This window comes from Primulina tabacum, chromosome 1 (genome assembly GCF_025594145.1).
Source record: "Primulina tabacum isolate GXHZ01 chromosome 1, ASM2559414v2, whole genome shotgun sequence".
NCBI classification, from domain to species: domain Eukaryota; kingdom Viridiplantae; phylum Streptophyta; class Magnoliopsida; order Lamiales; family Gesneriaceae; genus Primulina; species Primulina tabacum.
The window spans coordinates 37,979,881-37,991,079 of NC_134550.1; positions in this window are offsets into that span (position 1 = coordinate 37,979,881).

Here is an 11,199-nt window from a genome sequence, read left to right on the forward strand (position 1 = left end):
AATTAATAGCTAATCTAACTTCCAATTGTTCCATCCTATGGAACCAACTTACAAACTTCTTTATAAGCATTATGTTTGATCTCCATCAAATTGCAGTCGCCAAATTCAAATATGTGAACTTTGACTATCTCAATGGGAATATAAAATCCAATACGTGTATGACAATCAATGGTTTAAGGTAATAACTTGTCGTGGGTTCACATATCTATGTGATTCAAAGTAACATTTATTCTTATTCGGGCTTACCCTAATTTGTCTAATTCTTTTCATCAACCTCTTTTTTAAAGATATCAGAACTTATTTCTGATTGTACCAATCGGATCATGGTAAGTGCATCTAATAGCATCGCCCCATGATCCCTTAGGTATCAATGATAATTACTGCAAGAACCTTGAGTTATTGTTATCGTATAGTATGGTCTCTTCAACTCATATATCCCGATCGAATATGCAATCATTGGTATATTGAGAGTTGCATATGAATTCGATAGCGATGTGATGTGTATTTGAATAATAATAGTGACATGATATGTGCAACTGAGGGAATACCTTTCCAAAATGTGCATGTCTTACTATGGCCAGAGATTCCCTGCATTATTAACTCAGCAGATCATATAAAATGTCTTCACATGCAGGCAAATGGTAAATTCCCAACTACAATATATTTTCTCTTACGTATTTCGAAACTACACCCAACCTCACCACCTAACGACACTCATTGGAGTCGGTAAATGAATCAAAGTGAATACTAGTACGTAGAGCCTCTGCATTGTCCCGTGTCAAAAGACTAATGATGTATAACCATAATCGTGGACTATTCCACTCGATAAATGATAATCGCTTGAACAGTTCGAGAGAGATGTTCATTGCATCATCAAATGATCATCCATCTTTATGAATAGACATCTCTATGCCATTTTCAATGAAACATGACGTTTACATCATATATGCGTTTCTCAAGCACAAGCGACCTTTATCCTTATTTTAAGCGGCTGATTCGAATAAGAACATGTTTAGTATATAAGGTATATTTTCTAATGAGTTTTATGATCTTAAGTTCAGAGGTAGACCACAAGATACCTATTATATATTCAAGGACTTTATCTATTAAACTTGCATGAGTATACATATAAAGTAGATATCATAATTGGATAAAATCGTAAAATATTACTAAATAAATATATTTTTATATTAAAGTCAATAAAGCTCAAGCCACAAGTTGGCTCGCTGGGCACCTACTCTAACAATCTCCCACTTTCTCTATAGCCAACTACCCATCCATAGATCTTAGATATAACGCCCTAGATTCGACGACTGTCCTCACTGTACCAAGACGAGTCTTTCCAACTTGCTTATGTCCTCACTCACACATACCTAGGAAACTTCCCGGTGGTCATCCAGATACAACGACTGTCCCAACTGTACCAATACGAGTCTTTCCAGCGTGCTTATGTCCTCACACTCACATGCACCTAGAAAACTTCTCAGGGGATCATCCATCCCAGAATTGCCTCAAGTCAAGCACACTTAACTTTGGAGTTTTTATGTGATGAGCTCTCGAAAAGAAGACGCACCTTCTTGATATAAATAATACCTATCAAATCTTTTAAACACTCATCAACTGTACAGTCTCATACCTGAACAATTTTGAAATCTCTCTCATTCAGGTGTGGGATCAGTTCATTCATGTTCTCATCGCCTAGAACCCTACCAGGAGCAATTCATTGTAGTGCAACCTCATGGCACCATCGATCACCCCCGCCCTCTTCTGCCCCGGGCCTCACATTAGACTTATTGCTTCTTGTGGCTTCTTAAACAATGGTCCTGGCTGGGGCTTTGTGATTGTATCACAAACGTTATCTGTAGAGATGACTCTCTCTACTGATATGTCTCATCTTCCCATAATCTCCTAGATTATGTGGAACTTATTCAGTATATGTTTGGATTGCTGATGAGAAATCGGTTCATTTGCTTGTGCAATGACACAAGTGTTGTCGCAGTAAACCGTAACCGGATCAACTGTTTGAGGAATGACACCCGACTCATGAACAAAATTCCTCATCAAAACCCCTTCCTTTTATGCAACCGATGCAGCTATGTATTTCATCTCAGGGCTTGAATCCGCTATGGTGTCTTGCTTGGAAATGTTCCAGGAGAGAGCACCACCATTGAACTTGAATACAAATCCAGAGGTTGATTTCGAATCATCCACATATGATTGGAAACTAAAATCGGTATAGCCTTCCAATTTTAATTCTCCCTTAGACCAATAAAAAATTCTTAGTTCTTCTCAAGTACATAAGAATGTCTTTGATGGCTTTCCAATGCAATGAACATGGATTCGATTGATATCTTCTTGCAAAACTGAGTGCGGAGTAGATAACATATCATATATTATACTGTCTATAGCAGAGCATATAGAATGTGACTCATGGTTTCTATCTGTTTATCAGTTTACGGCACATAGACTTGGACGGAGACACTATGACACACTGGGAGATATCCTCTCTTGAACACCTACATAGAGATTTTCCTCGGTATGGTATCGATATATGTGGATTGGGTGAGCCCTAGCATCCTCTTATATCTATCCATATAGATCTATATTCCTAATACATAAGATGCTTCACCCATATACTTCGTGAAGAATTTACTAGCTAACCATACTTTGGTTGATTGCAAATCCCACATCAATCCCAATGAGTAGTATGTCATAAACCTAAAATACTACGAATCTCATTGCACTCTCACCGACCTTCTTGTATAAACAAGGTTACTCAGGCGTTATTGGCGAAATCAAACTCTTTTGATAGTGTTGTCAAACATGAGGTTCTAGCTCTTTGATAACTATTTGATTCCATAGATAGTTTGCATACTTTATGCACACTTACTACTGATGTGAATCTTTCAGGTTGAGAAATGCAAATCCGTAGAGCCCAAAATCATTACACGCAAACCCTTGCATTTATTAAACGGTTAAAATCATTTATTTAATTTTCAAATGATTTTTTTACGATGCATGGTTTGTAATTTGCATTATTTTTAAATTATTACATGTTTATTTGAAGCTTGTTAAAATATTTTGATAGGATCGATTAACGTATCAAGAGTGTTTAGAAGAGGGGGGTTGAATAAACACTCACAATTAAAACTGATCTTTTCGAATTTTGAGTTAAGTTTGGTGAAAAACTGATTCTCGGAATCTTGTTGGTCAATGACAATCAGTTAAACTAAAGTAGTTGCGGAAAGTAACTGACTGAAAGATAGAATACGAAAATAAAATACACAAGGATTGTTTCTAGATGTTCGGAGATTTCAATTACTCCTACATCACCCCTTCTATCTCAAGGATATGATTTCCACTAAAAGACTTTGATCGAATACAAGATTTGTACTGACCCACTTCAGTTTGGACTTATCACTGCCAAAAGCTTAAACTCTTAGAATCACAAAATGTTCTCAGTGCGTAACTGATCTTAGCACTATAAAATTTAACGATTATTACAAAGTGCTAGTGAGCTCAAATTGTAGCCTTCACTGCTACGAATAAATCAAGTAAGAGTGAGCTAAGATTTTGGCAGAATAACAGCAAGCTTTGAATGTAATGATCTTCTCTTTTTTACTTCAGCTGTTCTTTTGTCATATTTATAAGCTTCCCTTCCAACGGTAACTTGAGATATATTTGAATCTTTGTATCCGTTGATTGCAACTTCATTATTGTTTGCTTCATTTATTGTAATGCGGCGTCTTAACTGCTTTAGCCAAAATGCGTTGTTCTAAGCTATATTGATTGAAGTGCGGCGTTTCATATTCAGTTGCAGTCTTCTATGTCTCTTTGTCGGTTGAATGTTCTTTTCCGAGACATGTTCAGTTGAAGGATGCTTAGATTAAAAAGCATACGGCTGAATGTATCAACTGATCGGTTTCCAACTGATCAGTTTTCTTTATTAGATCAGATGATTTCAGTTGTTAAGTCCAGTTGCTGAATACAATCACGCGTATGAGTTGGTTGATCAGTTTAAAAGCATACGGCTGAATGTATCAACTGATCGGTTTCCAAATGATCAATTTTCTTTATTATATCAGCTGATTTTAGTTGTTAAGTCCAGTTGCTGAATATAATCGCGCGTATCAGTTGGTTGATCAGTTTGTCAAACTCCAGAATTTAGAGTCTGGTTTTCAACAATTTCCCCCTTTATGGTGTTTGACAAAACTTAGCAAATAATAATAACTGAACACTGAACTTTATGTGGATAAAATAAGATCTGAATTTCTTGAACTGATAGAGGTCTTGATTCAATAATAGCTGAATCTAATAATCTGATTAACTGCTGAATCTAATAATCTGATTAACTGCTTTTTAACAAGATGGTTTCTTCTGTTGTTTCTGAATATGCTCTTTGATTTCTTCCCCATTTTTGACAAACAAATCCATCTTCTCAGATAATCTTCGAACGTCAATGGAAATAATTTTGACATCTGAGGAGATACTTGAGACAGCAAATTGTAAAAGAGTCTGCAGTAATTCCATTTTATTAGAAACAGAAGTTTCCAATCGCTCAACTCGTTTGCTGATAACGTCTTGAGTGATGGAGAGACTCTCAGCCAAACCTCTGTTATTTTTCATCTCAAGCACAGTTCGGGTAAGAGACTCCATGTTTGCTTGAATGGCTTTCAGTTTTGCTGAATCAAATTCAATTGAAGAATCCAATTTGACAGTATGAGACAATTGTGTGGATTGAAGTTTGGATGGGCACTTCAGTTAGTTCTTTTTTTGAAGTTTGGATGGGCACTTCAGTTTGTTCTTCAATCTCAGCAGATATTTCTTGCTGAATTAATTCTTCAGCAACAAGAGACTCAACTGGTTCTTCAGATGATATCTGAACCTCTTGTTCTGGTTTCTCAGTTGAAGGAGCAACTGATTCAGAATTTATTGCTTCTAGCTGAGCTTCCAGGGCTACTGTCTGAATGATTTCATCAATATATGCAAAAGTTAATTCAGCCTCGGAATACATGTGTTTATCAGCAGATGATTGTGGCACATCCTAAACTGTTTCTTCAGTTGTAACAATAGTTTGTTCTGAGGATGGCTCTTTCTGCTGAGAGGAGGGTTCTTCTTCTTCTTCTTCAGAGGCTTCCTCAGGAAAAACTAACTCCTGATCCAGTTCCCAAAATCTGATTTCCCTTTGTAGGCCACTAAGATCTGAGTCCAGTTGGGTGAACACAGCTCTATCATGATATGCAGTTGGACCTATGGGATTGTAGTTGAATTTCAGCTTTTCAACCATTCTAGTCAGCTTTTTGACTCGAATTTGACAAAAGAAATATTTTTGCCTCTCCAATGCCTGGGCAATAGTAGCAGCTTTGACTATATTCAACACAATCGCTTCAAGTTTAATAAACTTTTTCAGTTGGGATTTGTGCTTCAGCTCTTTGGCAAAAATCTCAGTCCTAAAACTCTTCCAACTATCAAAAGATTTTAGTTTCGATGTGGCAAATGCATTTACATGTTCCCAAACCAGGTCAATGTGAGTTTGGATGGCATTAGATGATCTTGGCTTTTCAACTAGCGTGCCCTTTCCTTTTTCAGTAGTGAGAATGTGAGAAATATCCAAACCAGAGTGAGTGGTGTCCACTTGTTCTCTTAATATAATGCCTTTAGATCTAGCCGGAGGAAAAATGGTAGGGCGATTTACATGATTCAAGAGAGCTCTTACTTTAGTGGGTGCCTTTTCTTCAGTAACTAAATCATCAGGTGGAACAACCTGCAAAGGGATAGCCTGTATAGGCTGTTGAGCAGATGATTGAGTCAATCTCTCAGTTGGAATGAATTACACCGCTGTTATTGGTTTAGTTCTTTGCGTCCTCGGTCTCTTGACAAGCTTAGGAGAAGGAGTTTTCTCCAAATCTGATTCACTGATAATCAGTTTTCGTTTTGCAGTCTTCAGTTGGGCCAAAGTTTTGGCCTTCTTGATTGGTGTTGGAGTAGGTGGTTGCGTCCCAACCTCCTGTTTGGTTTTCAAAAACTGATTGGGAGAAATGTCCAGTTTGGTCTATGGCGGCAAGATGTTCTTGGCAGTGAATACCTTGAACTTTGATGATTTTCCAGCATTGTCAGCTACCAATCCCTTTAGTTTCAGAAGATAACTGATTGAAATAGCAAAGCCTCTTGATTGTTTGGTAGATTGAAACATATTTTTCAGAATATTGAAAATAATATGCCTCCAGTTAGCTTTCTTCTCTCCCATGATGATGGTCATCACTTGGAATTTTTCAAGAGTAAGGGCAGCATAAGAGCCGGCCTTAGCCAATATGCCCTTCGCCACAATGTCCACTAATAACTGAATTTCTGATTTCAACTCTTTCTTTGGGTCGGAAACTTTGATTTTCCGCCCATTAGCAGACAGTAAAGATTGCATTTCCTCAATGTCAGATGTTTTGACTTCAGAGAAGCTGACGTACCCATCAGTTGGCAAAGAGAAAATTTCTCCGAAGGCCTCTTCAGATAGGATCAACAGCTGATCATTGACAGTTACAAAGATACTTCCATCAGTAGTGACAAACCCCTTCAGATAGAATTAATTTACTTCCTTGGGGTATATCTCCTGTGAAGATTGTCCCAAAAACATCCTGAGACCAGCAGATTCAATCTTCAGAAAGACGTTCTTAATTTCAGCTTCTTGAACTGATAAAACTAAGTCAAAATCAATGGCCATAGTGTGCAACACGTGAGCTGGGATTTGATTCGCCATTTCGAAAGATAAAACGATCTAAAATTCGTAAAAGATAAGCTCTGGAATTAGTATGCTTTTAGGAACTGATTGTATTCGTAAGAAAGAAAACTGAATTGAAGCGGGCATAGTACACTTGTACGTGACTGTTCAAATTCGGGACACGTGTCAGTCCATGAAAAAATTTGAATAAAAATATGTGTACGTTTGCTGTAAGCGTGTGTGCAAAAAAGTGAGCGGTTTAAAATAGGCCACGTTATGAAACTGCAGTTACGTCAGTTGATTTGGAATATAATATGATTAATAAGTTAACTTATGTGAGAAGATTAGTGAAATTCTCAACTGAACGATCAGTTCTAAGGCTGTGTCCTTTCAGTTGAGAGTTTACTAACATTTGTCTTCTCAATTAACCTCTTAAAAACTGATATTCCCCCTTAATCGGTGTATAGAATAATTAAAGTGACGATATAAAATAAATTTAAAGGTCAGAAAGATTATCGTTTGCTGAAACGTTGACGGCCCTTCAGCTTCCTTGATTTTCGTCTATAAATAGAAGTAACATGCTTAGTTTCAGTCATATTGGTGAAGATATTCAAGATAAAAAGAATGGCAGATACGAGTAGCTCGAGTGCTTCGCCGTTTGCTCTGGAGACCAGGAAGGCTGTTATAGAAGATGAAGTCTTCTATAAGAGTCTTCACTACTGGGAAAAGTTACAGAAGCTTGAGTTCCTGTATAATACTGGAGATGCTACCATTCCCGAACTGGTGGCAGAGTTGAAAAGAGTGCGGGAGCAATTGAACATAGCTGTGTGGGTGGAACATCTTTAAGGATGGTCATATCTATCAGCTAATGCTTCGAAAGGAACTGAAAATTCTTAAGCGCATAGTTGTTTCTCAGAGCTTTGTCAAGACATCTACCGCACCTTCATCCACTTGGTTGAAAATGTGGATAATTGTTGTAGAGGAAAAATATGATAATGTAATCCGTGCAAACGTTTATGGTTGAATGATGTATTTATATAAGCTTAGTTTTGTTTTTCTCTTTCCTGCAAATGATAAATTTCATCAGTTGTTGTATATGAATTGCGAACTTAAGCAGATGAACTGATGAAAGACTAACTTATATAAGTTGACTATGAACTGAAATCAGTTAGTTAAGCATTAAGTAATAAATGACAAACTGATATCAGTTGATAATGAACAACTGATAAATAAGAAGCATGGGTAAATGAGAAAAATGCTTCGGTTGACTTGAGACTCTTTGGTTTCTTCAACATTTAATGTCATCTGTCTATAAACAAGACAAGAAAGATAAAATGTGAGACAATAACAGTTCAATATGTCGGATTCAAGTAATTCTGATGCATGCAGCAGTACGCATATTCAAGTTACTGAACAATTAAGTCCTTATTTAGAAGAGTTGAAAAACACGATGGAGGAATATGTCTTGACGAAAGTGATGTCAACATGGTTAAAAATTCATGATTTGCAGAGGATAAGTAGTAGTGGTGCTGCTCCTTCTCGTGCTCAAGCAGCAACAGCAAGAAAATACATTGATCGTTTTGAACTCAGGCATGTTACAGACCTGGTTGATTACAATGTTCTGTTCCAAGCAATGCTATGGAAGGAATGGCATGTGATTGAGAAGATTTCTACAACTGAATCATTTTCTAGAATCCGAATTTATGAGTTGAATAATTGGGTTACAGAATGGCAAGATTCAGTTGGTCCTACGTTATCTTCTGTAAGATGGCATCGATTTTATTCTTAATAAAGTATCATTTCCAATTTGTTGTTGTGTTCTTATTTTCTTAAAAGAATTTTATTAGTAAAACAGCATCAATAATAATTTTTAGGACAAGTCAATTAAACCAAGAATATTGCGAAAGTAAGAAAACTTAGTCTCGGGTAATGGTTTGGTGAAGATGTCAGCTGCTTGTTGCTCAGTTGAAATATACTCCAGTCTAATGTCTTTCTTCAAAGCATGATCTTTAATGAAGTGGTGCCTGACATCTATATGCTTGGTCCTTGAGTGAAGAACTGGAATATAGGTGATGACAATTGTGCTCGTATTGTCACAAAATATGGACAATTCATTTGTAATTACTCCATAATCTCTCAGTTGTTGCTGGATCCAAATCAGTTGTGCGCAATCAACTACCAGCAGCAAGGTATTCTGCTTCAGTTGTTGAGGTAGCTATGGATGTCTGCTTTTTGTTGAACCAAGAGATCAGTCTGTCTCCTAGAAACTGACAAGATCCACTTGTACTTTTACGATCAAGCTTACATCCTGCATAATCTGAATATGAATATCCAACTAAATTGAAAGTAGAGTCTTTAGAATACCATAACCCAACATTTTGTGTACCCTTAAGATATTTCAAAATTCTTTTAGCAGCTGAGAAATGTGATTGCTTAGGATTTGCTTGAAATCTAGCACACATACAGACAACAAATACAATATCAGGACGACTGGCAACTAGGTACAACAATGAACCTATTAAACCTCGATATAATGTCGCCTCAACTGATATTCCTCCTTGATCAGTGTCCAATTTTACTGATGAGCTCATGGGAGTATTTGCAACTGAACATGATTCCATGCCAAATTTCTTCAGCAGCTCCTTTGTATATTTAGTTTGACTGATGAATATACCAGTCTCCAGTTGCTTCACTTGCAGTCCAAGAAAGAATGTCAGTTCACCCATCATACTCATTTCAAACTTATCCTGCATTAGCTTAGCAAACTTTTCGCATAATTTGGGATTAGTTGACCCGAATATGATATCATCAACATAAATTTGAACTAATAAAATGTGAACATTCTTGGCAAATTTGAACAAGGTCTTATCAACTGATCCAACAGAAAAATCATGATCAGTTAGAAATTTTGAAAGAGTTTCGTACCAAGCTCTGGGAGCTTGTTTAAGACCATATAAGGCTTTGTTCAAATGATATACATGATCAGGAAAGTTGTGATTGACAAAACCTGGAGGTTGCTCAACATATATTTTCTCTTGCAACTGGCCAATTAGGAATGCACTTTTTACATCCATTTGGTAGACTTTGAAGTTCTTGAATGAAGCATAGGCAAGGAATATTTTGATTGCCTCCAGTCTTGCAACTGGTGCATATGTTTCATCAGTAATCAATTCATTCTTCTTGCCTATACCTTGTGCTATGAGTCTTGCTTTATTGCGCACAACTGAACCATCCTCGTTCAGTTTATTTTTGTATACCCATTTTTTACCTAAAATAGTTTTTGAAATTGGTCTTGGAACTAAGTTCCAGACATTGTTATAAGTGAACTGATTTAGCTCTTCTTGCATTGCATTTACCCAGTTAGGATCAGCAAGAGCTTCATCAGTTTTCTTCGGTTCTAGTTGTGAATCAAAAGCTGAATAGATAAATAAATTAAGCGTTTGATTGTGAGTTCTTACTGGATCAAATGGATTTCCTATTACCAGTTCAGGTGGATGTGATTTTCTCCATCTGTACTCAGTATTTGTTGTTTCAGTCTCAGTTGGTGCTTCGTCAACTGGTATTTGAATGTTATCATTATGCTCTATCAACTGATCATCGGCAACGACTTCCTGCACATCTGATTGGTCCAGTACTTCTGGTTCAGGTGTTTGAAGTATGTTTTGATTGCCATGACTTTCATTTTTGTCATCATCTTCGAAACTGATATCTGTAAATCGATCAACTAGGTCAACTTGATCAGTTGGCTTATCAGTTAGTTAAGTTTCATCGAAATCAACATGAGCAGATTCTTCAACATTTAGGGTTTTCTTGTTGAATACTCTATAAGCTATACTAACTGATGAGTATCCAAGAAATATTTTTTCTGCAGATTTAGCATCAAACGCTTTTAAATAATTTTTACCATTATCAAGAATAAAACAGCTGCAGCCGAATATTTTGAAATAAGTAATTATACTTTTTCTTCCATGCCAAATCTCATATGGTGTTTTCATATGATTTTTATTAATCATTGATCTGTTCTGAGTGTAACACGCAGTGTTTACTGCCTCTGCCCAAAATCTTTGAGAAATACCAGAATCAGCAAGCATCGTTCTAGCAGCTTTTTTAAGGGTCCGATTTCTTCTCTCAGCTACACCATTTTGCTGAGGAGTTCTGGCTGCTGAGAGCTCATGCTTAATTCTAGCATTTTCTAGGAAGTTTGAAAGAGTTTGATTGATGAGTTCAGTTCCTCGATCAGATCTGATTCGATCAATTCCAACTGATTTTTCATTTAAAAGTCTTTTGAAGAGCTTTATTAGTTGCGAAGCAGTATGGTCTTTATATTTGAGAAAAATAACCCAAGTAAATCTTGAAAAATCATCTACGACTACCAAGGTGTATTTCATTCCCCCTAAGCTCATGACTGGTATAGGACCAAAGAGATCCATGTGCAACAGTTCTAAGCATCGGGATGAAGATTTACAGCCCTTGTTTTTAAAAGAGGA